Here is a 26,342-nt window from a genome sequence, read left to right as displayed (position 1 = left end):
TTCCTTTGTTTAGATTCAGGACCCTAGTCTAGGAATCAACTCTCTCACTCTCCATCTTAATGAAGAATTTTATCATATTAAGGGCGCACTTCCCCAAGGGACCCCACACAACAAGATTGTTAACTAATCCTTTCTCATTACACAATACCCAGACTAGGATGGCCTGTTCTCTAGAGGTGTTATACACCTCTATCAATTCTCCACTAAATCTCCTTTGATATAAGCAGAATAATCCTAGCTTTTCCAACCTAACCTTGTAACTAAAATCTCCCATCCCTGGATCCATTCTGGTAAATCACCTCTGCATCCTCTCAAGGACCCTCACATTCTTTCTAAAGTCTGCTGAGCAGAACTGGAAGCAACACTCCAATTGGGGCCTAACCAGAGTTTTATAATGGTTCAGCATAACTTCCCTGGTTTTGTACTCAATGCCTCTATTTATAAAGCCCAAGATCCCATATGCTTTGCTAACCACTCTCGCAATATGTCTTGCCACCTTCAAAGATTGATGCACATGAACTCCAAGTCCCTCTATTCCAGCACACTCTTTAGAACTGTGCCATTAAGTATATATTGCCTTTCCCTATTCCTTATGCCAAAATACATCACCTCACACTTGTCACTATTAAATTCCATCTGCCACCTGTCTGCCCATTCTGCTAGCCTATCACTGTCCTGTTGCAGGCAGTTCATATCATCCTCACTGTTTGCCACTCCTCCAAGTTTGGTGTCATCGGCATATTTTGAGATTCTACTCTGTATTCCAAGATCCAAGTCACTTACCTTCAGCAAAAAAAGCAGTGGTTCTCGCACTGACCCTTGGGGAACACCACTGTCGACTATCCTCTGGTCTGACCAAGAACCATTTAATATGACTCGTTGTTTTCAGTCTTTAAAACAATTTACTATCCAAATGGACACTGACCCTCCTAATCCATGAACCTCAATTTTGTTAACCACCCTTTTATGTGTACTTTATAAAATGCTTTCGTAACATCCATATAAACAACATCCACTGCATTCCCTTCATCAGCATTCTCAGATAGTTTATCAACAAATGCAGTTAGATTCGTCAAGCATGAACTCCCATTTATAAATCCATGCCCACTCTCCTGAATTAACTCAAACCTCTCCAAAGGACTTGATTTTTTTCCCTGACCTGTTGATCTCGTGCTGATAGCAAGCTCACCATGGAGCATGTATTTGGCAATGTGACCGTCATCCATTTGGCCTAGTCAACAGAGTCACCGCTGACTCAAGAGGGACAAACATGCTGTGGATCCCTGCACGCTGGTGAACTTCCACATTCGGCACTCTGTCCTGCCAGGACATGCCCAGTATCCATCTGAGGCAGTGGAGGTGGAAGCTGTTCAGCCGCTTTTTTTGGTTTGGATAAGTTGTTGATGCTTCTCTACTATAAAGGAGGGTGCTGAGAACACAAGCCTGGTACACGTGGAGCTTTGTATTTTCGGTCAGTTTGCTGTCGGTTCACACTTGTCTTCTCAACTTTGACATGACAGCTGCAGCATTGGCAATCCTGGTGCTGATTTCATTATCAAGGGACAGATTGCTGGTGATTGTTGATCGAAGGTATGTGAAGCTGTTGATAACCTCCAAAGTGAGGTTGTCGATGTTGATGGAAAGTGGAGTCTCTACGTCCTGGCCCATAACTTTCATCTTCTTGATGCTGATCGTCAGTCCAAACTCTTTGCAGGCCAGGGAGAACCGATCTACAAGCTGCTGTGACTGAACTTCATTATGGGATGTCAGCACAGCATCATCAGCAAACAGCAACTCACAGACTAGGAATTTACCCATTTTGGTCTTGGCGCACAGTCTTGCCAAGTTGAACAGCTTGTCGTCAGCTCTGATGTGCAGGTGAACACCCCCATCTGAGTCATTGAAAGCGTACAATAGCAGCATGGAGAAGAATATGCCAATTATAAAGGATGTGATAACTAGACAGTTCGAAAATGATGATATGATTGGGCAGAGTCAACATAGATTTATGAAAAGGAAAACAGGTTTGAAAAACCTCTTGAGTTTTTTGAGGATGTTACCTATAGAACAGATAAAGGAGAACCAGTGGATGTGTGGTATTTGCATTTTCCTTTGGTAAGGTCCCACACAGGAGGTGAGTAAACAAAATTAGAGCACATAGGCTTGGGGATAATATACTGATATGGATTGAGAATTGGTTAACAGACCGAAAACAGAGAGCAGGAATTACGGGTCCTCCTCAGGATGGCAGGCTGTTACTATTGGGGTACTGCAAGGATCAGTGTTGGAGCCACAGCTGTTAACAACCGAAATAAATGATTTGGATGTGGGGATTAAATGTAATATTTCCAAGTTTGCAGATGACACAAAGCTAGGTGAAGTGTGAGTTGTGAGGAGGACGCAGAGAGGCTTCCAGGGGACCTGGAGCGGCTAAGTGAATGGGCAAGAACATGGAATATAATGTGAATAAGTGTGAAGTTATCCACTTTGGTGGAATAAACAGAAAGACAGAGTATTTCTTAAATGGTGAGAGGTTGGGAAGTGTCGATGTCCAAAGGGACCTGGGTGTCCTTGTTCCTGAGACACGAAAAGCTCTTGTGCAGGTGCAGCAATCAATTAGGAAGGCAAACGGTATGTTGTACCCACATGAGGGGTCTTGAGTACAGGAGTAAAGATGTCTTGCTGCAATTGTATAGAGCCTTGGTGAATCCGCACTGGAGTATTGTGTACAGTTTAGTCTCCTCATCTTTTGAAGGATATACTTGCCAAAGAGGGAGTGAAACAGAGGGTCAACAGACTAATCTTTTTTTTGCATTTATTTCATTTCATCTCAGTTTGTTCAGTTTGCTTACCTACTGTTTTTTTTTTTCAGGTTTGTACTTGCTGCTGTTCAATATTCAGTCCGTTAACACCTAATCTGTACTAATGCTTTGTCTTTCAACACACCATTAACATTTTGTTTGCCTTTGCTGCGTGACCTTTTGGTCAGCTATGTGGCCTTGTCCAATCTACACCTTCTCCTTTGTTATCTCTTGCCCCACCCCCACCCCACTTGCTTATAACCTGTGACTTTTCTAATATATGTCAGTTCTGAAGAAGGGTCACTGACCTGAAACGTTAACTCTGCTTCTCTTTTCACAGATGCTGCCAGACCTGCTGAGTGGTTCCAGCATTTCTTGTTTTTATGTCACCAGACTAATCCCTGGGATGGTGGGATTGTCTTATGAGGAAACTGGGCCTGTATTCCTTAAAGTTTTGAAGAATGAGAGGTGATCTGATTGAAACTGACAAAATTCATACAGGGCGTGACAGTGTGGATGTAGACAGGATGTTTGCCCTGGTTGGTGTGTCTAAAACCAAAGGACATCGTCTTAGAATAAGGAGTAGGCCATTTAAAACTGAGATGGGTGGAATTTCTTCACTCAGACGGTGGTGAATCATTGGAATACTGTGCCCCAGAGGGCTGTGGCAGCTCAAACATTGAGCATGTTCAAGACAGAAATAGATAGAAATCTTGATACTCATGACATCAAGGGATATGGGGATAGCACGGGAAAGGGGCTTTGAGGTGGATGATCAGCCATGATCGAATTGAATGGCAGAGCAGGCTCGACGGGCTGAATGGCTTACTCCTATGTTCCTCTGTTCCGAAGAGAGTTGGCGCCAGCGTGCAGCCCTGCTTTACCCCACTGCTGATCTTGAAAGCGTCTGATGTTGCTGCATTGTAACTGATGGAACTGTGCATGTTCTCGTGGAAAGAAGAGATGATGCCCAAGAGGTCAGAAGGGCAGCCTGTGTTCCATCGCAGTTTGAAGAGGCCGTCTCTGCTGACAAGATCAAAGGCCTTAGTGATGCTAATAAAAATGTGTAAGGCTCTGTGGTGCAATGGATAGCGTGTTAGACTTCTAATTAATGACTAAGAAAATATTCAAAGATTGTGGGTTCAAGTCTCACCAGAGTCAGATTTTGGACCAGAAACAGAGAAGCACAACGGAACAACAAATGAAGAAATGCGCCAAAAGCACAGACTCGGAGAGAGAGAGGAGCAGAGCAGGGGAAAAAAAAAATCGAGGAGTGACGTCACAATGGAGAGTGAGAGCAGGGAAACAAAGAGCCGCTGGGGTGAGTGCACAGGAAATGGTTCTTTCTTCGGTGCAGTGGAAGGAGCTGTTTGGTGGGGATCTGGTCAGCTGTGACATCACAGGCAAGCAGGTAGTTGATTGGTTTGGAAGAACCGACCTGTTTGATGCACATCTGGTAAGTGATTAAGGTCCATTTTAGTCCGAACGTTTAAAATAGTAAACAAACTAGTGGTAAGTTTAATAAAATATACAGTAAAATGAATAATTGAATAAAATATTTAAGTAGTTAATTGAAACATGTTCAGGATGACAGGACAGGTGATGTGTCACAGCTGCAGCATGTGGGAGCTCCTGGATGCCAGTGTGATCCAGGGCAAACACGTCTGCAGTAAGTGTTTGCGGCTCAAAGAGGGAGAAAAAAGGAATGTAGTGGTAGTAGGGGACAGTATAGTAAGGTGGATTGATTCTGTTCTCTGCAGCAAAGAGCAAGTGTCCAGACGGCTGCCTGCCGGTGCCAGGATTCAGGACATCTGCTCAGGGCTGGAGTGAAACATACAATGGGAGGGGGAGGATCCAGTCGTCGTGGTCCATGTCGGTACCAAGGACATAGGCAGGACAAGGATAGAGGTTCTGCAAAGTCAGTATGAGGAACTAGGCAGCAAATTAAGAAGCAGAACCTCAAAGTCAATCATCTCTGGATTATTACCTGAGCCATGTGCAAATTGGCATAGGACAAATAAGATTAGAGAAAGTAATGTGCGGCTGAAAGACTGGTGTGGTAGTAGTGGGTTCTGGTTCGTGGGGCATTGGCACCAGTACTGGGGAAAGAGGTGGCTGTACCGTTGGGACGGTCTACACCTGAACCGTGCTGGTGCCGGTGTTCTAGCGAGCCACATAACGAGGGAAGTAGAGACGGTTTTAAACTGAATAGTGGGGGCAAGGGATCAAATTTGGGAAGATATGGTGAATCAAGGAGGAGAGACAATTAAGAGAGAAAGGTTTCAATTGGGAAATGATAAAGAGACTGTGACAGGAAGGGACAGAATGTACAAATCTAAGAGTAAATCGACAGATAAGGCTAGAGGTGACAAAAATAATAAAAGGACAAAACTAAATGCTCTGTATCTGAATGCATGGAGCATTCGAAACAAAACAGATGAACTGAGAGCACAAATAGAATAAATAAGTACGATCTGATAGTCATTGCAGAGACATGGCTGCAGGGCGACATAGATTGGGATGTGAATATTGGAGGTGACATGGCATTTTGGAAGGACAGGAAGCGAGGAAAAGGTGGCGGGGTAGCTCTGTTAATTAATAATGGTATTAGCGTAATAGAGAGGGATGACCTAAGTTCAGGAGATCACGATGTAGAAGCAGTTTGGGTACAAATGAGAAATCATAAAGGCAAGAAGTCACTTGTGGGAGTGGTGTACAGGCCACCTAACATTAACCACACTGTCGGATGGGATATAAAGGAAGAAATAATGGCAGCTTGTCAGAAAGGTACAGTGATAATTATGGGGGATTTTAATCTACATATAGACTGGAAAATTCAGATGGGCAGAGGTAGCCTAGATGAGGAGTACATAGAATGTTTTGGGGATAATTTCTTGGAACAATACATTCTGGAGCCAACCAGAGAGCAGGCTATACTAGACCTGGCATTGTGCAATGAGATAGGATTAATTAATGACCTCATAGTTAAGGTGCCCCTAGGTAGTAGCGATTATAATATGATTGAATTTTACATTCAGTTTGAGGGAGAGGAGAGTGGGTTCCAGACTAGTATTTTAAATTTAAATAAGGGCAATTATAAGGTCATGAAAGCAGAGCTAGCTAAAGTGAACTGGCAAATTAGGTTAAGGGATAAGTCAACAGAGATGCAGTGGCAGCCATTTAAGGGGATATTTCAGAATACACAGATGAGATACATTTCAACGAGAAAGAAAAGTTCCAAAGGTGGGACTCACCATCCATGGTTCACGAAAACAGTTAAAGATACTATCAAACTTAAAGAAAAAGCCTATAATTGTGCAAAGGTGGGAGGCAGGTCAGAAGATTGGACAGAATATAAAAAAAACAGCAAAGAATTACTAAAAGGTTGATAAGGAAGGTAAAATTAGAGTATGAGAGAAAGCTCGCAAGAAATTTCAAGACAACTAGTAAGAGTTTCGATAGATATTTTAAAAAGAAAAGAGTTAACAAAGCGACTGTTGGTCCTATAGAAAGTGTGTCTGGGGAATTAATAATGGATAATTAAGAGATGGCAGATGAATTGAACAGATACTTTGCATCGGTCTTCACTATTGAGTACACAAATAACATCCCAGTATTAGCCATATATCAGGAAATTGAAGGGATGGAGGAACTCAAGAAAATTACAATCACCAGGGAAGTGGTACTAAACAAATTGTTGGAGCTGCGGGTTGACAAGTCGCCAGGTCCTGAATTGGCTAGTGAGATAGTTGATGCACTGGATTTAATATTCCAAAATTCCCTAGATTCGGGAAGGTTCCGTGAGATTGGAAAAGAGTGAATGTAACTCATTTATTCAAAAAGGGAGGGAGACAGAAAGCAGGAAACGACAGGCCAGTTAGCTTAACATTTGTCTTAGGGAAAGTGATTGGAGCTATTACAGAGGATGTTATAGCAGGGCATTTAGAAAAAATTAAGGTAATCAGGCAGAGTCAACATGGTTTTTTGAAAGGGAAATCATGTTTAACCAATTTATTGGAGTTCTTTGAGGGAGTTACATGTGCTGTGGATAAAGGGGAACCAGTGGATGTATTGTATTTCGATTTCCAGAAGGATAAGGTGCCATATCAAAGGTTATTGCAGAAAATAAAAGCTCATGGTGTCGGGGGTAACATATTGGCATGGATAGAAGATTGGCTAGCTGACAGGAAACAGAGAGTCAGCATAAATGGGTCATTTTCTGGTTGGCAAGAAGTAACGAGTGGTGTGCCACAGGGATCTGTGCTGGGGCCTCAACTTTTTACAATTTATATAAATGACTTAGATGAAGGGACCGAAGGTTTTGTTGCTAAATTTGCTGATCACAAAGATCGGTAGGAAAGTAGGTTGTGAAGAGGACATAAGGGGGCTACAAAGGGATATAGATAGGTTAAGTGATTGGGCAAAGACCTGGCAAATGGAGTATAATGTGGGAAAGTCGGAAATTGTCCACTATGGCAGGAAGAATAAAAAAGCATATTATCTAAATGGTGAGAGATTGCTGAGCTCTGAGATGCAGAGGGATCTGGGTGTCCGAGGGCATGAATTGCAAAAGGTTAGTATGCATGTCCAGCACGTAATTAGCAAAGCTAATAGAATGTTATCATTTATCACCATGGGAATTGAATACAATAGTAGGGAGGTTATGCTTCAGCTATACAGGACATTGGTGAGACCTCTTCTGCAGTACTGAGTCCTGTACTGGTCTCCTTATTTGCGGAAGGATGTAAATGCATTGGAGGTAGTACAGAGAAAGTTTACGAGACTAATACATGGAATGGGTGGGCTGTCTTACGAGGAAAGATTGGACAAGCTAGGCTTGTCTCCACCAGAGTTTAGAAGAGAAAGAGGCGACATGATTTGTTATTTAATTTATTAATTAACAAATTAGCTATCCTCCAGTCTTCCGGTACCTCACCCGTGGCTAACGATGAGACAAACATCTCTGCCAGCGCCCCAGCAATCTCCTCCCTTGCTTCCCATAGCATCCTAGGATACATCTGATCAGGCCCTGGGGATTTATCCACCTTAATGCGCTTCAAAACCTCCAACACCTCCTCCTTTGTAATGTTGATATGCTGCAGGATATCGCTGTTCCCTCCCTTGAACTCACTAGCTTCCATGACCTTCTCCACGGTAAATACAGACGAGAAATATTCATTTAAGACCTCGCCCATTTCGCGTGGCTTCACACATAGATTGCCACACTGATCCTTCAGGGGACCTAATCTCTCCCTAGCTACCCTTTTACTTTTAATATACTTATAGAATCTTTTAGGATTCTCCTTTATCTTATCTGCCAGGGAAATCTCATGGCCCATTTTCGCCCTCCTAATTTCCTTCTTAAGTATACTCCTATATCCCCTATACTTCTCGAGGGACTCGCTCGATCCCAGCTGCCTATACCTGACGTATGCCTCCTTCTTTGTCCTGACCAGACCCTCAATATCCCTCGTCAACCAAGGTTCCCTAAACTTGCCAGCCTTGCCCTTCCATCTAACAGGAACATGCTGGCCCTGAACTCTTCCTATCTCACTTTTAAAAGCCTCCCACTTGCCAGACGTCCCTTTACCTGCAAACAGCCTCTCCCATTCAACTTTTGAGAGTTCCTGTCTGATGCCATGGAAATTAGCCTTCCCCCAATTTAGGACTTCAACCTGAGGACCAGTCCTATTCTTTTTCATAACTATCTTGAAGCTAATAGAGTTATGGTCACTGGTCCCAAAGTGCTTCCCCATTGACACATCAACCACCTGCCCATCCTCATTTCCGAAGAGGAGGTCGAGTGTAGCCCCTTCTCTAGTCGGGCCATCCACGTACTACTTCAGAAAACTATCCTGGATTCACTTAACAAATTCTTCCCCATCTGATCCCTCAGCACTAAGGCAGTCCCAGTCAATATTAGGGAAGTTAAAATCACCTACTATTACAACCCTATAATTCCTATACCTATCTGTGATTTCCCTACATATATGCTCCTCCACTTCCCTCTGACTATTGGGGGGCCTATAGTATAATCCCATCAAAGTGATCACCCTTTTATTATTTCTAAGTTCTACCAGTATGGCCTCACTGGACATTCACCCCGGGATATCCTCTCCAAGTACTGATGTCCTCCCTAATCAATAGTGCAACTCCCCCTCCTCTCTTACCTCCACCTCTGTCACGCTGGAAGGATCGGTACCCCGGAACATTGAGCTGCCAGTCCTGCCCATCCCTCAACTACGTTTCCGTAATAGCTACAATATCACAATCCCATGTACCGATCCATGCTCTGAGTTCATCTGCCTTACCTGTAAGGATACTTGCATTAAAGTAAATGCAGTTTAGCCTACCAGACCTTCCACGCTCCCTGTCCTGCCCCTGCCTGGCCTGCCTACTGGACTTTCTTGCTTTAACCTCTCCATTTGCCTCAACTATCTCATCGGAGAGACTACTACTTTGGGTCCCATCCCCGCTGCAAGACTAGTTTAAACCCTCCCGTGTATTACTATAAAATCTCCCTACAAGGATATTGGTCCCCTTCCAGTTCAGATGCAACCCGTCCCTCTTGTACAGGTCACCTCTGCACCAGAAGAGATCCCAATGATCCAAGTACCTGAAGCCCCACCGCCTTCGCCAGTCTTCAGCAACGCATTCATTTGCCTTATCCTCCTATTCCTACCCTCACTAGCACGTGACACAGGGAATAATCCTGAGATTACAACCCTAGAGGTCCTGCTCTTTAACCTTCTGCCTAACTCCCTATATTCACTTTGCAGAACCTCATCTCTCTTCCTGCCTATGTCGTTCGTACCAATATGGACCACGATCTCTGGCTGCACACCCTCCCCTTTCAGAATTTCCGGCAGCTGACCGCCCAGAGATGTGGAAAAGGCTTCAGTTTGGGACATATGCAGGAAATCAAATGTTCACCCGGCCCCGAAAGATTCAAAAACTGGGGAAAAGGACACAAGGAGATAGAGAATAAGGTAAAGCAGACAATGTAAGTATTTCCCATCCTTGATATCTCTCTATTCCAATCCAACCTTCAGAGTTGGGTAAATAATTTCAGTGTAAATTGTGCAGCTCAAGAGTCAAAACCAAAGGGCGATGCAGAATAAAGGAGAACTGCCAAAACCCCAGATTGAACCAGGGATCTTCAGTCCAACACACTCCCAACTGAGCTATTTCAGTCTCACAGGCTTGGGATGATAAGTGGCAAGTAACATTCGCACCACACAAGTGCCAGGCAATGACCATCTCCAACAAGAGAGAATCTAACTATCTCCCCTTGACATTCAATAGCACTACAATCACTGAATCCCCCACCATCAACATCATGGAGGTTACCATGGGTAGCCATACAAATAACGTGACTAGAAGAGCAGGTCAGAGGCTTGGAATCCTGAGGTGAGTAATTACAGTGCAGCTGTTGGCTCCACCCCAGGGGCTGAATTTGTTCTGTAAACCATGAAGCAGCTTCCTCTCAAATCCCAGGTTTATCAATAAATCCTCTGACAAAAGCCCCAAAGTGTGATATATTCCTCTCACTCATCCATGACTCCTGACTCCCCAAAGCCTGTCCACCATCCGCAATTCACAAGTCAAGAGTGTGATGGAATACTCTCCACTTGCCTGGATGGGTGCAATTCCAACTCAAGAATCTCAACACCGTCCAGGACAAAGCAGCCCACTTGATTGGTACCCCATCTACAAACATTCACTCCCTCCACCATCGGCACACAGTGGCAGCAGCGTGTACCGTCTACAAGATGCACTGCAGCAATGCACCAAGACACCTTAGACAGCACCTTCCCAACCCAGCGACCTTTACCACCGAGAAGGGCAAGGGCAGCAAATGCAGGGGATACCACCACCTGCAAGTTCCCCTCCAAGCCACACACCATCCTGACTTGGAACTATATCACCGTTCCTTCACTGTCGCTGGGTCAAAATCCTGGAACTCCCTTCCTCACAGCACTGTGGGTGTACCTACCCCACATGGACTGCAGCGGTTCAAGAAGGCAGTTCACCACCACCTTCTCATGGGCAATTAGGGATGGGCAATAAATGCTGGCCAAGCCAGCGATGCCCACATCGCATGAATGAATGAATAAAAATGTGAAGTATCCCTTGTGTCATTCTTTTGGTAGAAAATATAACCCTGGTGGAATTGCCCCTCCCAATCACACCTCACTTCATAGAACATAGTAAATCGAGAAGATTTATGTCACAGAATGAGACCATTTAGCAATCGTGTCTGTGCCAGCTGAAAAAGAGCGATCCAGCCCAATCCCACTTTCCAGGTCTTGGGAATGGGATCTGAACAGATGTCAGAGCTCACATTATGTGAATGTTCTGTTGAAGTGTTGGTGAGCTGATATACCAGGGGAGATTCACACTGTTGGACACAGTGTGAAATACATTCAAGTATTTATAAAACATTACAACATGTGAGTAATATTCCCCATCGATTTCTCAGCACTGATGGATTGTGAAGTGGGAGATGCCCACAGTCCCAGTGAACCACACTGACCCTGAGCTGAGAATGAAATGAGAAAAAGTTCAATCTTCAGCAGTGAGATGCTGCAGAGAGGTAAGAGTCCTGAATCAGGGAGAGACTTTCTCATGCTGCTGTTGAATCTCATTTCAAACACTCCTTGAACTCTCTGCCGAGGAATTCAGAGCTGGATAACGCCTGTAAAATCAGCCTAAAAAGGAAATAGAAAACACCCACCGTGGGCTCAAACTCAAAAACTTGCGAGTCAGAGTTTCATGCTTTCATCGACTGAGCTCACCAGGCCTGAGACAGTGTCCCCATCCTGTCTGTTATTGGACGGTGCAGCTGTTGGCTCCACCCCAGGGGCTGAATTTGTTCTGTAAACCATGAAGCAGCTTCCTCTCAAATCCCAGGTTCATCAGTAAATCCTCTTACAAAAGCCCCAAAGTGTGATATATTCCTCTCACTCAACCAGAATAAAAGTTACATCTTTTGCTCTTTTTACCTTCCAAACATTGACTTCTATTTTGCTCAGCATTTATTTCTCTCTCCTTTTTATATTGTGCATTTCCCAATAAACATTTCATTTCAATTATTTATGAGGGATGAAATGAACAGAAGAGATTTTCTGCAATGGTACCGGGGTGTGGGACAGAGTGAGTGGTTCGGATCTGGAATACACTGCCTGAGAGTGTGCTGGAGGCAGATTCAATCGTGGCTTTCAAAAGGGAATTGGATAAACACCTGAATAGAGAAAATTTGCAGGGCTACAATGAAAGGGCAGAGGCGTGGAATTAGCTGATCTGCTCTTGCAAAGAGCTGTCATGGACATGATGGACTGAATGGTCTCCTTCTGTACTGTAACCATTTGATTCCTTGATTCTAACTATGTCAAAGTTGTTCTGAACTTGCTCTGCTCCAAGGAGAACAACCCCAGCTTTTCCAGTCTCTGCACATAACTGAAGTTATGAGGAACCATGGGGAACCCACTGTAAACCTTCCTCCAGACAGAAATACAACTGTTCACCACCGCACTGTGACCCAGCTGTTCGCATGATTTGGATGTGGGGACCAAATGTAATATTTCCAAGTTTGCAGATGACACAAAACTAGGTGGGAATGTGTGTTGTGAGGAAGATGCAAAGCGGTTTCAAGGGAATTTGGACAGACTTAGTGAGTGGACAAGAAAGTGGCACATGAAATATAATGTGTAAAAATGTGAGGTTATCCACTTTGGTAGGAGAAACAGATGTGCAGATTCTTTGTTTCATGGTAAGAGTGTGAATGTACAAAGGGGCCTGGGTGTCCTTGTCAATAAGTGACTGAAAGCTAACATGCAGGTGCAGCAAGCAATTAGGAAGGCTAATGATATGTTAGCCTCTATCACAAGAGGATTTGAGTACAGGAGTAGTGAAGCCTTGCTTCAATTGTATATAACCTTGGTTGGACTGCACTTTGGAATACTGTGTGAAGTTTTGTTCCCCTTACCTTAGGAAGGATATCATTGCCATAGAGGGAGTGCAACGAAGGTTCACCAGACTTGTTCCCGGGATGGCGGGACTGTCAAATGAAGAGAGATTGGGGAAACTGGGCCTGTATTCTCTAGAGTTTTGAAGAATGAGAGGTGATCTCATTGAAACTTACAAAATATTTAAAGGGATAAACAGGTAGATGAAGCTCAGATGTTTCCCCCGGTTGAGGAGTCTAGAACCAGGGGACACAATTTCAACGTAAGGGGAAAGCCACTTAGGACAGCGATGAGGAGAAATTTCTTTACTCAGTGGGTTGTGAATCTTTGGAATTCTCCATCTCAGAGGGCTGTGGAAGCTCAGTCATTGAGTATGTTTAAAGCAGAGATTGACAGATTTCTAAATACAAATGACATAGGGGAGATGGAGATAGTGTGGGAAAAAGGCATTGAAGTGGACGATCAGTCATCATCATATTGAATGGCAGGGTGGGCTCGACGGGCTGAATGAGCTACTCCTGCTTCTATATTCCTATCAGTCTGCAAACGTCATATGCATGCTGTCATTGTCCCTTTTATTCCATGGGCTTCAGTTTTACTGGCAGTCTAGTATGTGACATCATCAAGAAGGTTTTCAATAAGTTAAATAAGGAGAAATTGTTTCCAGTGGCAAAAGGGTCAGTAACCAGAGGATGTATTTATCAGGTGATTGAGAAAAGAACCAGAGGCGAAATGAGGAATTATTTTTTGTACAGTGATGTGTTGTGATCTGGAATGCACTGTCTGATCAGGACTTGAAAGCAGATTCAGTAGTAACTTTGAAAAGCAATTGGGATAAATACTGGAAGGAAAATGTACAGATTATCGGAAAAAGCTGAACACCAGGACTAATTGGATAGCACAACCAAAGAGGCAGCACTGACACAATGGACCAAATGGTCTCCTTCTTTGGGTATCATTCTATGGTTTTATGAACATAATGTTGATACAATTCGCTGAGTTGGAAGGGAAGTGAACCCAGATTCCGGGTATTCTAAACACCAGACCCAAACCAAATGAACAAGCCCGTTGTTTAATCTCTGTTTTTCACACCAGCTTCTCCTCGCTCTTTCTGTGTTTCCAGCCTGGTCTGTTCCTCTGACCTTCATTCCTGACACTCTATTGAGAATGGCCAACTCACTGCGCCTCTCACTCACACCGTCACTCCACCCCTTCACCCACTTCCAAACCTCTCTGTTCAACAGTACCTCACATCTGCTCCTCTGCTCCATTAATATAACAGGAAAACATTTTCAAACAGACATCTCCAGACAGTGAACGTTCCAGTAAGACAAGGTAAAGAGCAGATTCATTCACTTTAAACACAGAGAGAGCAGCTCTCCCTGTTCAGTCTAAGGAGCAGATGTGGTTTCACTCCCATTAGTCTTAGAGACATGCGCCAGAATTTTAAGGGACCGTTGGAGACGGGAATGGAGGCCGGGGAGGGGGAGGGGGGTGTGTATAAAATAGGGATGGAAGACGTTGGACCGGATTTTTCTGTCGGCGGCTGACATGGAGGGCAGACTTCGCACATCCACACGGCAAGAAGGCATTTAAAGTATTTATGAGTCCAATTGTCAGCAATTTTATTCACTGGATCCAATTGGACTAATAGCACACGGGAATCCTGGGGCTTCAGAGCCTCGCCTGGTGAAAGGAGGTGACTGGGAGGTGGGAGCTGAGTGTTGTCTTCACTGGGAAGCTATCGGGTGAGGCAGCAAAACTTGGCAGCAAGGGTGGAGGGGGAAAGGGCATCGGGAAACACTGTCAGGAGTGGGGGCCAATGTGCTGGCTCTGCAGAGGGAACAACACCAGGGCGCCATTGGGGCAGTGCCACTTCATTGAGGGTGACAAGTGAGGTAAATGTGGCTGGGTGTTGTTTACTGTGAAGGCCTTGCACTCAGGGAGGGGCAACCTGTCATGGGCCTCATTCGAGGCTCTCATTGGATTCGAGGCTCCCATTGAGGAAGAGGAGGAGGAGTAGAGAGGAAGGGAGGGAGGCGCAGGCACCAGCAGGGGCACCACAGCAGCTTGGGGGCCCACAGGAAGGCCAGCCTCGAACAGGAGGCTGGAGAAGGAGGCAGAGGAACACGTCAGCCGAGGTTCAACTACCTGCAGATGTCCGAGTGACAGTGTCTCCGCAGACTGCACCTCTCCACGGAGGTCGTCACTGATCTCTCTGCCATGATGCAGCTGTGCCCCATGCGACTTGGTGGGCACCTGATGCCAGTGTCACTGAAGGTCACCGTGCCACTGAACTTCTTCACCACCAGATCATTGCGGGGATCCACTGGAGATATGTGTGGAATCTCACAGTCTGTGGTGAATCAGTGCATCAAGGAGGTCACCAATGTCCTGTTCAGGAGGGCCGGTGACGATGTGCACATTGATCCAAACAGTCAAGCTGAGAGAGCTATAGGATTCGGGGACATCGCTGGATTTCACCAGGTGTAGGGTGTCATTGACTGCACCCATGTGACCATCAAGGCTCCTGCAGACCAGCCAGCAGCCTTCAACAGGAAGGGCTTCCACTTGCTCAGTGTGCAATTGGTCTGCGACCACTGCAAATGGATCCCATAGGTTTGTGCACAAATCCCGGGAATCAGCCACAACGCCTGCATACCAAGGCACTCCCAGGTGCCAGAGCCTTTCCGTGGCCCCATCCGCTTTCAGAGATGGATCCTTGGAGACAAGGGCTACCCACTGAGGACATGACTACTGACGTCTGTGAGGAACCCACGCACGGATGCAGAGGAGAGGTACAACACCTGCTGCGGGTCAACCCGAGCGACTATCAAGGAGGCCATTGGTCTCCTGAAGATGAGATTCAGGTGCCCAGATCGATCCAGTGGAGCCCTTCAGTATGTCCAGGCGAGGGTCTCGCATATCGTGGTGGTTTGCTGTGCACAGCACAATCTGGCATTACAGAGGGGTGAGGTGTTGACTAGTGAGGATATCGTGGACTGTGATGTCTCCTCTGATGATGAGGATGTGGAGGAGGATGCTGCCCAAGCAGTGCCAGATGAAGAACCTCAGGCACAGCAGGAAAGGGGCCATGAGATACACACAAGGGAGACATGAGACACCCTTATACATTCAAGTTTCCTTTGAGCCTTACCACCTTCTGGAACCAAGGCAATAAAGTCTTAGCTTTAAACAGCCCTGATGTCGCCTCCTTCCTTCTGCACTGCAGCATCCAGGTACACATCGCACAGTGACAAGGCCGAAGCTTTGTGAACTCAGGGCTTGGTCCCTCACTTCCAGCCCCTTGGGAGGAAGGGTTTAAATGAAGTCCCAAAGGGCATCAACAATAGGAAGGAGACATAGTGAGAGAACATCATTTCTATCTTCCGTGTGACACCAAACGCAACCCTATCCATCTGGAATGCACATTCACCGTGAACCCCAAGTGAATCTAGGTGCTCTTCTGAAATCTTTTCCGCGTGCTCCTACGTGGTGCTCCCCCTGCTCTGTCAGCTGAGGTGGAGACAGGCTGCTCACCTTGCTGCCCCATGGCTTGGGATGACATTGGTGGCCGTCCTCTTGCTGCCTGAGGCCTGGAGGGCCCCGGCACACTGAGGGCCTCCTGCACAGGTACAGGGACCCCCCTCTGTCATCGTGGGTGATGGAGGCAGGCACTGGCATCATTTGTGTCACTGGCAGAGGGGCTTTGGAGCTACTGTCCACACCAGGAGCACCCTGAGAGGAGACCACAGATGTAGCAGCCAGCTGCTCCTCCCCCTTATAAGACACACTTGTAACTCGCTGCTGACCTGAGAGGGACGTGGACCTGGTGAAGAGTTCAGGTGCCTCGTCCCCCCTCTCGCCTTGTCACCGCTGGATGGATCTCATGGACAAAGCGATGGAGTGCAAGTCTGCGCACATCTCCGGCAGCCACTGATTGGTCGGCTGGATCTGGCTCTCCATCAGAGTCACCAATCTCTCAAGGAAGGAAGCCAGACACACCCCCATCAGAGACAGTGCAGCATGCAAGGCATGGATGGACTCCTCCATCATCCGAACTTGGGTACACATAACCTCCGGCAACTCTGCCAGATGTTGCCTGACCTCTTGCTGCAGCTTCAGCATTTCCCGTGTTGCTGGTGACACCAGAGGCACGTCATCAGCCTGGGACTCAGCATGGGCCTGGCCTCCCACAGACTTCCAACTGCCAGTGGCCTCGGCTGTCACTGCCTCCGTCAGCTGCCCGGGCCTGTCTGTGATGTGCTCACCAGCTTGTGTGCCCAAATCTAACAGCGAGTGGATACCCACCGAGTGAGGGTTTCTGTGCTGGTGGAGGGTGCAGGGGAATGATGTGACGGTGCACCCTCTGAGGCTCCCTCCTCCTCCTCAGAGGTGTCTGGCTGTCCCCCAGTCTCTCCAGCTCTTCGCTCTTGTCGTTCATCCTAGCCTGCATGTGAAAACAGGGACATTGAAGGGTTAGGGTCTGCCCATCGTGACATTCCAACCACCCCTACTGTGCAGCTCCATTGATGCAGTGGTGAACAGATGAGCAGTGTGGCTCCTTTGCAGCGGATGCACCCTTGTGCCCCAGGAGATGTTCACTCACTCTCTTAGGTAGGTGTCCCTGTCTCTCCATCAGCTATGGAGCAGCTGCTTTGCTGCCCGGCCAGTTCCATGGCCTCCTCCTCCATCGGGATGAGGACATGGAGATAAGGCATCCACTGCCAGTCTTGACATGCTCTTTCCGATTGTGGGCTGTCTTCTCCTGCAGCCACTATGATCAACAAAGTTAGTCTCCCAGCGGGGACAAACCCAATATCTCTGATGGTGATAGTCCAGCAGTCCATGATGTGGACACACATATTCCTCCTGCATGTGGCCCCTCTCGAGGGACTGTGTGAGTCTATACAATGACTGACGTGCACCTCCCACCGAGATGCAGCCAAGCCTCAGGCAGCATGTCCTGCTGCCCTTCCCCAATACACATGACTGGGTGGTCACTCCCTTTCCACCAAACACTCCCTCTCACTCTGCCATGCGCAATGTCCAAAGGGTCCAAAGTGTTTTGAGTTTGCGCCTGAGCAGCCCGGATCCGGTCATTGACCCACTTCGGGCACTGGATCCATGTCTTGGGGGTGACCCCACGGCTGCTGACTTCACCGACTATCTCAAAGCAGCTTTGCTTGGTCAGGTGGACAGGTCTCCACCTCCCATCCCTGGGGAAGAGGATCTTCCACCTATCTGTTGTCACCTGGAGGCGAACCTGCAGGAAGGCATCGCCAAACTATTGGACCATGGTCACTGAAGGCTCGCATTCAGCTCCTTACCTATCAGGCAGCAGAGATAGCAGAACGGGTCCTGGGGCATCAGTGACAGCAGAACGGGTCCTGGGACAGCAGAATGGGTCCTGGGCAGCAGAGGCAGCAGAACAGGTCCTGGGGCAGCAGATGCAGCAGAACAGGTCCTGGGGCAGCAGAGGCAGCAGAACATGTCCTGGGGCAGCAGAACGGGTCCTGGGGCAGCGGAGGCAGCAGAACAGGTCCTGGGGCAGCAGATGCAGCAGAACGGGTCCTGGAGCAGCAGAGGCAGCAGAACGGGTCCTGGGGCAGCAGAACGGGTCCTGGGGCAGCAGAGGCAACAGAACGGGTTCTGGGGCAGCAGAGGCAGCAGAACGGGTCCTGGGGCAGCAGAGGCAGCAGAACGGGTCCTGGGGCAGCAGAACGGGTCCTGGAGCAGCAGAGGCAGCAGAACGGGTCCTGGGGCAGCAGAACGGGTCCTGGGGCATCAGAGGCAGCAGAAAGGGTCTTGGGGCAGCAGAACGGGTCCTGGGGCAGCAGATGCAGCAGAACGGGTCCTGGAGCAGCAGAGGCAGCAGAACGGGTCCTGGGGCATCAGAGGCAGCAGAATGGGTCTTGGGGCAGCAGAACGGGTCCTGGGACAGCAGAACGGGACCTGGGGCAGCAGAGGCAGCAGAACGGGTTCTGGGACAGCAGAGGCAGCAGAACGGGTTCTGGGACAGCAGAGGCTGCAGAACGGGACCTGGGGTAGCAGAGGCCGCAGAACGGGTTCTGGGACAGCAGAGGCAGCAGAACGGGTCCTGGGGCAGCAGAGGGCTCTCAGGAAGACACTCCTTTAAACCAGGCAGCAGTGAATACAGGTCTGGCAGTCCTTTCAATATGGTGCCAGCACCTGCCGTTGTGTCAGATGTCGGTGCCATCGGTGCCTTGTTCCCTGCCTCTGGTCCTTGTTTACATGGGCCCCACGCCTCCCCTTCATTAATTGGTCAGCTGCTCCGTGATCGGGGTCGGCCGGCCACATTTCACTCGTGTGGTGACGGCACCCACTCACGGTGTCTCTGCCGAGAGCCGCACCGTTAGTTTAAAATTCAGCCCATGGGGTCAAGAGTGGAAAATCTCCCCTCTGATTCTCTCTACTTAAACTGATGGAGACACCAAATTAAAACTGATGAAACCACGGATTGTATCCTGGTTCTTCAATCTAGTGTTCTCCCAACTGAGCTATTCCATCCTCACTGTGAACTCATCTTCATTGGAGACAAATATAACTCCAGGCGGAATTTCCCCACCCGTTCATTCCTCACTTCAGGGGAATGGGACCCGACCAGATCGCGGAACTCAGATTATGTTAATGTTCTGCTCTTGATATCTTAATATTATCTTGCGTTTGAGCCACTTTTAATCAGGTTCACGGACAAATTCTTCCATCATCCCTTCTCCCACATTCTCTCTCTCTCATTCATTCTTTATTCCTCACAGTCCAGAAAGAGTTAGAAATCAGAGCTCACTCCCAAACCCTCTGCCCACAGACCTCTGTCTGTTACCCTGTTTGATCCAAGAGACCAGTCAATAAATTACACTCTTTATAAACACAGAAAGCTGCCTCACAGTGTTGGACAGAGATAAATACACTGAAGTCTTTTGAAAAAAGTTCATCTTCCGGGTTGTTACTGAGCCCACAGAGCAGGGCGGGCCCAGGCTCCAGCCCCAGCCCCAGCCTGTGCTGTGTTAGCTGATGCCACCTGGTGTGATACTGAGCCACACGGAGCAGGAAAGGGCCTAATTGTATTCATGGCCTGTGTTGAGTTAACTGATCCCACTCAGTGTGGTAGGAGCCACACAGAACAGAATGGGCCCAGGCTCCTTCCTCAGCCTGAGGGATGATAGTTCTTCTCACACGTTGTTGTACAGAGCCCCACACAGAACAGGGAAATCTCAGGCTCCATCCCGGCCTGTGGTATTTTACTTCATCGCACCTGGTATGGTACGGAGTCCCCAGAGCAGGAAAGATCCAGCTTCCATCTCCGGCCTGTGCTGAATTAGCTGATCTGACCTGGTTGGCACTGAACCGCAATCAGGGAAGGATGGACCGAGGCTCCATGGCCTGTGGTGTGTTAGTTATTCTCATTTGGTGAGGTACTGAGCACTATATAGAGCAGGATGGGCCTGTGCTCAGTGAGCTGATCTCACCTTGTGTGGTCCTGAGACCCACACACAAAGCAGGACAGGCCTAGGCCTCATCCCCGGCCTGTGTTCAATTAGCTGATCTCATCCAAAAGATTTTGATAAGGTTCCACACAAGAGGCTTCTCTATAAGATTAAAGTCCCTGGTATCAGTGGTAATATATTGATCTGGATTGGGAACTGACTGGCAGGACGTAGGCAGAAAGTAGTTACAGATGGATCTGGATCTGTTTGGAGACCAGTTACCAATGGTATCTCACAGGGATCGGTGTTGGGACTGTTGCTCTTTCCTATTTTTATTAATGATTTGGATGTAGGTGTCGGGGGCACCATCTGTAAATTTACGGATGATTTGAAGATCTGTGCGAGTGTTCAGACTGGAGACGATACACGACTGTTTCAGGCTGATCTTAATGTGTTGGGAGATTGGGTTCATGACTGGTAATTTATGTTTAATTTGGGTAAGTGCAGTGTTATTCATGTGGACAGGGCGAATGCTCAACATTCATACACCCTTCAGGGAAAAACATTAAAGTAGGTAGAAAATAGAAAATAATTTTGAGCAGAGATCTGGATGTTCGAGTGCACAGATCTCTAAATGTACAGCAGCAATGCTGTGAAGTGATAGCTGGAGCAAATAGAGGGTTGGGCTGCATTCAGAGGAGAATTGAGTATAAAATGAGGCATATTCTTTCATGGGATGTGAGCGACACTGGCAAGTCCAGAATTTGTTACCCATCCCCAATTGTCCTTGACAAGGTGGCGGTGAGCTCCCTTCTCGAATTGCTGCACTCCATGTGCTGTAGGTACACCCACAGTGCTGTTAGGAAGGGAGATCCAGGATTTTGACCCAGCATCAGTGAATGAACAGCGATATATTTGCAGATCAGATGGTGTGTGACTTGGAGGGGAGCTTGCACATGGTGGTGTTTCCATGCATCTGCAGCCCTTGTCCTTCAAGGTGGTGGAGGTCTTCGGTTTGGAAGGTGCTGTCTGCGCAGCCTTGGTGAGTTGCAGCAGTGCATCTGGTAGATGGTACACACTACTGCCACTGTGCGTCAGTGGTGAAGGGAGTGAATGTTTAAGGTGGTGAATGGGGTGACAATCAAGGTGGCTGCTTTGTCCTGAACAGTGTCGAGTTTCTAGAGTATTGTTGGTGCTGCACTCATCCTGGTTTGTGCCTTGTAGATGGTTGACAAGTTTTGGAGAGTCAAAAATCACAACATTATTACAGTGGAGAAGGAGGCCATTGGGCCCATTGTGACTGCATAGAATCATAGAACATAGAAAGTTTACAGCACAGGCAGGCCAAAAAACGAGCCACCCAGCTGAATCCCATTGCCCAGCCTTTGGACTGTAGCCCTGCAGGTTCAGGTACTTGAGGTGCACATCCAGACTCCTTTTAAATGAGTTGAGGGTTTCTGCCTCAGCTACCCTTACAGGCAGTGAGTTCCAGACTCCCACAGCCCTCTGGGTGAAAAAACCTTTCCTCATCTCCCCTCTAATTGTTCAACACATCACTTTAAATCTATGCCCCCTAGTCACTGACCTCCCTCCTAAGGTAAATAGACCCTTCCCATCCATTCTATCCAGACCCCTCACAATTTTGTACATTTCAATCAAATCTCCCCTCAGCCTCTTCTATTCCAAGGAGAACAACCCCAGTCGATCCAATCTTTCCTCATAGCTGCATTTTTCCAGTCCTGGCAACATCCTCGTAAATCTCCTCTGTAACCTCTCTAGTGCAATTACATCCTTTCTGGAATGAGGTGACCAGAACTGCACACAGAACTCAAGTTGGGGCCTAACTAATGATTTATACAGTTCCAGCATAACCTCCCTGCTCTTATATTCTGTACATCGGCTAATAAAGGAAAGGATTCCATAAGCCTTCTCAACCAACTTATCAACCTATCCTGCTACTTTCAGGGATTTGTGGACATTCACTTCAAGGTCCCTCACTTCCTCTACACCTCTCAGCATTCACCCATTAATTGTGTCTTCCTTTGCTGTGTTTGACCTCACCAAAGGCATCACCTCACACTTCTCCAAGTTGAATTCCATTTGCCACTTTTCTGCCCACCTGACCAGTCCATTTCTCCAGCTCTCCTAATGAGCATTTCACCACGTGCCTTGAGCTGAGTTACTCATCACAGAATTCCCACGATCTGATTTACTCTTGTAGCCAGAGTATGTATCTGAATGGTCCTGTTAAGCTTTTGTCAATGGTAACCCCCAGGATGTTGATGGTGGGGGGATTCAGCGATTGTAATGCTGTTGAACGTCAAAGGGAGATGGTTACATTCTCTCTTGTTGGAGATGGTCATTGCCTGGTACTTATGTGGTGTGAATGTTACTTGCCACTTAGCAGCCCAAGTCTGAATGTTGTCCAGGTCTTGCTGCTTCTGGACACGGACTCCTTCAGTATCTGAGATGTCCCGAATTTGTCCTTTTATGAAACCTTGGTCAGGACTCACTTGGAATATTGTATCCAGTCTTGGTCTCCTCACATGATGGGTGATATTGAGGCTTTGGAAAGGGTACAGAGGAGAGACATTCGACGAATTCCCAGTATAAGACATCTTGGTTATCAAGTTAGACTAAAAGAGTTGGGACCCTACACCTTAGAGAAACCTAGACTGAGGGGTGATCCGATTGAGGTTCATAAATAATGAAGGGTCCAATTCAGCATGGGAGAGGAGTCATAACTTTGTTTTGTAAAAGGCCAGATGGCACCCGGATCACATTAAATTTCATTTTCAGTGGTTAGTTAATGTACCAGGATGACCGAGTGGTTAAGGTGTTGGACTTAAGATCCAATAGGCATGTGTCTGTGTGGGTTCAAACCCCACTCCTGGTATCTGTGCTTATAAAATGTTATTTATTCTTTCCCTGACTTTTGCCTTGCACCATCATCTCTTCTGTCATTTAATCACTCTTGCCTTCCAACTGATCACAGCTTCCTATTATTTGATCTGCCCCAGCACCGTTCCTTGGCTCTGCGCTTGCTTATAAACTGGTGAATCTTTAACTTAATCTCCTCTGTACCCTGACAATGACCTTCTCATCCTTCCTGGATTGTGGTTCCTCACAGGATCCGCTGCCTCTCCGACTCCCCTCCAGGTCACTGAAGGCCCTGAGCCTTGGTCTCGCTTTATACGCTAGCTGGTAGTTGATTCCTTGCAGGTCTGCCACCGCTCAGGAGAAGCTCAAGACCCAGATCAAGCAAAGTATCAAGAGGAATGTGAACAAAGGCTCCCTGGTGCAGAGCAAGGGACAGGGAGCCTCCGGCTCCTTCAAAATCAGCAAGAAGGAAAACCCAGGGAAAAGTGGGAAAGAAGGTGAAGAAACCAGCAGACAAGAAATCTTCAGTGAAGAAACCAGCAGACATGAAAGTGACAACAAAGAAAGTAACAGCCAAGAAAACGAGCAGCAAGGCGGCAGCAACGCCAAATAAGGCGGTGAAGAAAGCAGCGCTTCAGAAAAAGTCTCCTGCGAAGAAGGTCAAAAAAGGCAAGAGTGCGGCGGGCGGAAAGGCGCTGAAGAAAGTTCAGACATGGAAGAGCAAGGTCAAGCCGAAAGCAGCGAAGGCTCAGAAAGCAGGGTCTGGAAAGAAGTGAAAGAGCGCGGGAAACTTGTAAACATCTGAACACAAAGGCTCTTCTCAGAGCCACCCACATCTCTCAGGAAAGAGCTGATCCCCTGATCAAATGATCCTTGTCCCGGCCCCGCCTGCAGATTCCACATGGAAATGATTTGGAGTAAATCCAGGATCCCTGGTGACTCGCTGACATCCCCTCCACCCAGCCCTTTCCCCACTCTCTGTAATAAAACAGAGGGATATCCGGCCCTCAATCTAACTGGAGATGTGTTCGGTGCAGTCTCAGTTCACAAATTCAGGGGGAGAGTTTGTAAGACAGTGACACTGGCGGAGAAACCCCACCTCACAACTCAAACCCCAACACATGAGTTTCTCCAATTCAGCTGGAGTCGGGTGACAACAGGAGCTGGGATAGGCTGTGATCGGGAATGTTAGGAATGGATTTGTTCAGGGAGGAATGTACCTGGAATCTCCGAATATAATAGTTCCTTATTTCCCCAGATGACACATTCTGCAGTGAGAGTGAAAAGTCTCTTCACTGCTTCACATTTACTAATTGTTTGGTTCGAGATGAATAATTAGTCAGAGAGTAATGACAGGATCTGAAGCTTCTCTCACACCAGCCCTTGAATGACTCAGTGTGAAGTGTCCAATGTGTGAAGCTACTGCCAGGGTTTGTCAATCTGAACAGTTTCAGCTCAGTTACTGGGGGCCTGAAATTCCAGCAGTTTGACTCTGTCTCTGATTGGTCATCCTCTTCTCAATCCAATTCTTAACCAATAGGAGAATCACATATAAGTAAATAGAAGTTCTCATTGGCTTAGATTTTCCAATTGGAAAAAGCCTGGCAATTCCAGAGCAGGAAGGAATTGAAGTGATGGAAAATTTCAATTTTCAGGCAACAATTTTAAAACCTCTCATTTTATGTTCTGTTTTACTGTATTTACCGTCACAAAATCCTGACGCGATTTTAGGAATCGTTTTCATTTGTCAATCTGTTAACTGTAAGCGGCGGGAGGAAGGTCCGGTTCAGCAATTTAAAACGGGACAAATATCAGCTTCCTCTCTGTGAAAGGAACAAATTAGCGACTAACCGCTTCTCACAGGCTTCTCGGGGACTGACAGAAACGAGCGGTTTCTGATCCTTTCTCCTGAAAGAGGCGGATTATGCTGCAGGGAGCAATGAACTGCCCTTCACTTTATGGCTGCTAATACACCCCTGACTTTAAACAGTTCAAACAGCGACTGATGCTTCTGCCGGAAAATGAGCAGATTCACCAGAATGATCCCGGTCCATCATGGCCAAAGACATCCAGCTGGCACGCCGCATCCGCGGGGAACGCACCTTAAACCCAGCTTCAGTAACAAGTGTAACAAGGGCTCTTTTCAGAGCCACCAAATCAGCAAAGGAAAGAGCTGCCATCTCTGTTCATTATCAAACCCATTTGATTGAAGGGGCGGTCACATGGTTTCTGTTTTGTCACATCACTTTCCCGAAAGGCCTGTAGGACTGAGAGCTGATCTGGAATTTAGAAAGCAGCATTACCGGAGACTCATTGCTGTTCAGCACAATCTCAACCCGCTCCTGGGATCCGTTAGCTGGCATTTGGGGAAAAGAAATGGATCCCAGTTTTATTTGGAAGGCATTAATGCAGCCGGGTCCGTTCACATGAGGGTTATTTACAAACATTACCCAATGAGTTCACTAATATTTGAATCCATTGGAGATCAGTACACAGGATATGTAAGGCAGCTCGGTCACTCTGACTGAAACCGCCAGTTCCCCGGGGCTGCAGAACCTGACACTGCGGGGAGAGAATCCCCGACTCTCTCCCGCCGCCGGGGGGAACAGACAGCTCTGTGTCCAGAGAATAGGGAGGGCCGGGGGGAAGGCACATATTAAAGCGCTGCAATGGACTCAGCTCCTGTGTGTGCACAACTCTCACTGATTCCGTCCTTTGGGAACAGTGCGGTCTAAACAGATCAGGTTAGGAGAGAAACACACAGCCCGAGAATGGCCTCTTCCTTCCTGCATTTACTCTGTTCCGGGAGCAGATTCTCATTGAGAAGCGGCGCTCAGATCACCAGAGAGAAAAAAAAAAACACAATTCAAACTGTCTAAATGAAAAACAGAGAATTAACCCGGACACTTCCATTATTAAATTAATTCATCATCTCCGAACCAGTTCCCGTTAATGTACCGGGATAATCTCGGGATTTATCAAATCGAAGGCAGCGGGATTTATTAAATTGTTAATTCTGACACCCTGTAGTTCAGTTCTTCACTTAACTAGAGGGGGAGATGTGTGAGCAGAGAAACAGAGCGAAATCCAGAGAGGGAACTGAAAAGACACCTGGACAGATGTGAAACAGGTCAATCCACTGTTCCAATAACTCCATCACTGACTCCCTCCTGACAGTAATCAGCTCTTTCACAGAGACTGTGGGTGGCTCTGAAAAGAGCCTTTGGTTTATTAGATGACATTTT

The 26,342-nt window shown here is 47.1% G+C and overlaps 1 non-coding gene across 1 annotated transcript; it reads left to right on the top strand.

Moving 5' to 3' along the window:
• The first annotated feature begins 23,030 nt into the window (after nt 1-23,030).
• On the top strand, nt 23,031-23,113 carry trnal-uaa (transfer RNA leucine (anticodon UAA)). The gene has a single exon. It is a non-coding gene; the product is annotated as a tRNA-Leu (tRNA).
• The last annotated feature ends 3,229 nt before the right edge of the window (nt 23,114-26,342 follow it).

The sequence above is a fragment of the Heterodontus francisci genome, unplaced genomic scaffold (genome assembly GCF_036365525.1).
Source record: "Heterodontus francisci isolate sHetFra1 unplaced genomic scaffold, sHetFra1.hap1 HAP1_SCAFFOLD_88, whole genome shotgun sequence".
Lineage (NCBI taxonomy): Eukaryota > Metazoa > Chordata > Chondrichthyes > Heterodontiformes > Heterodontidae > Heterodontus > Heterodontus francisci.
The sequence above is the reverse complement of the archived record's forward strand: the minus strand, read 5'-3'. Positions and strand labels throughout refer to the sequence as shown.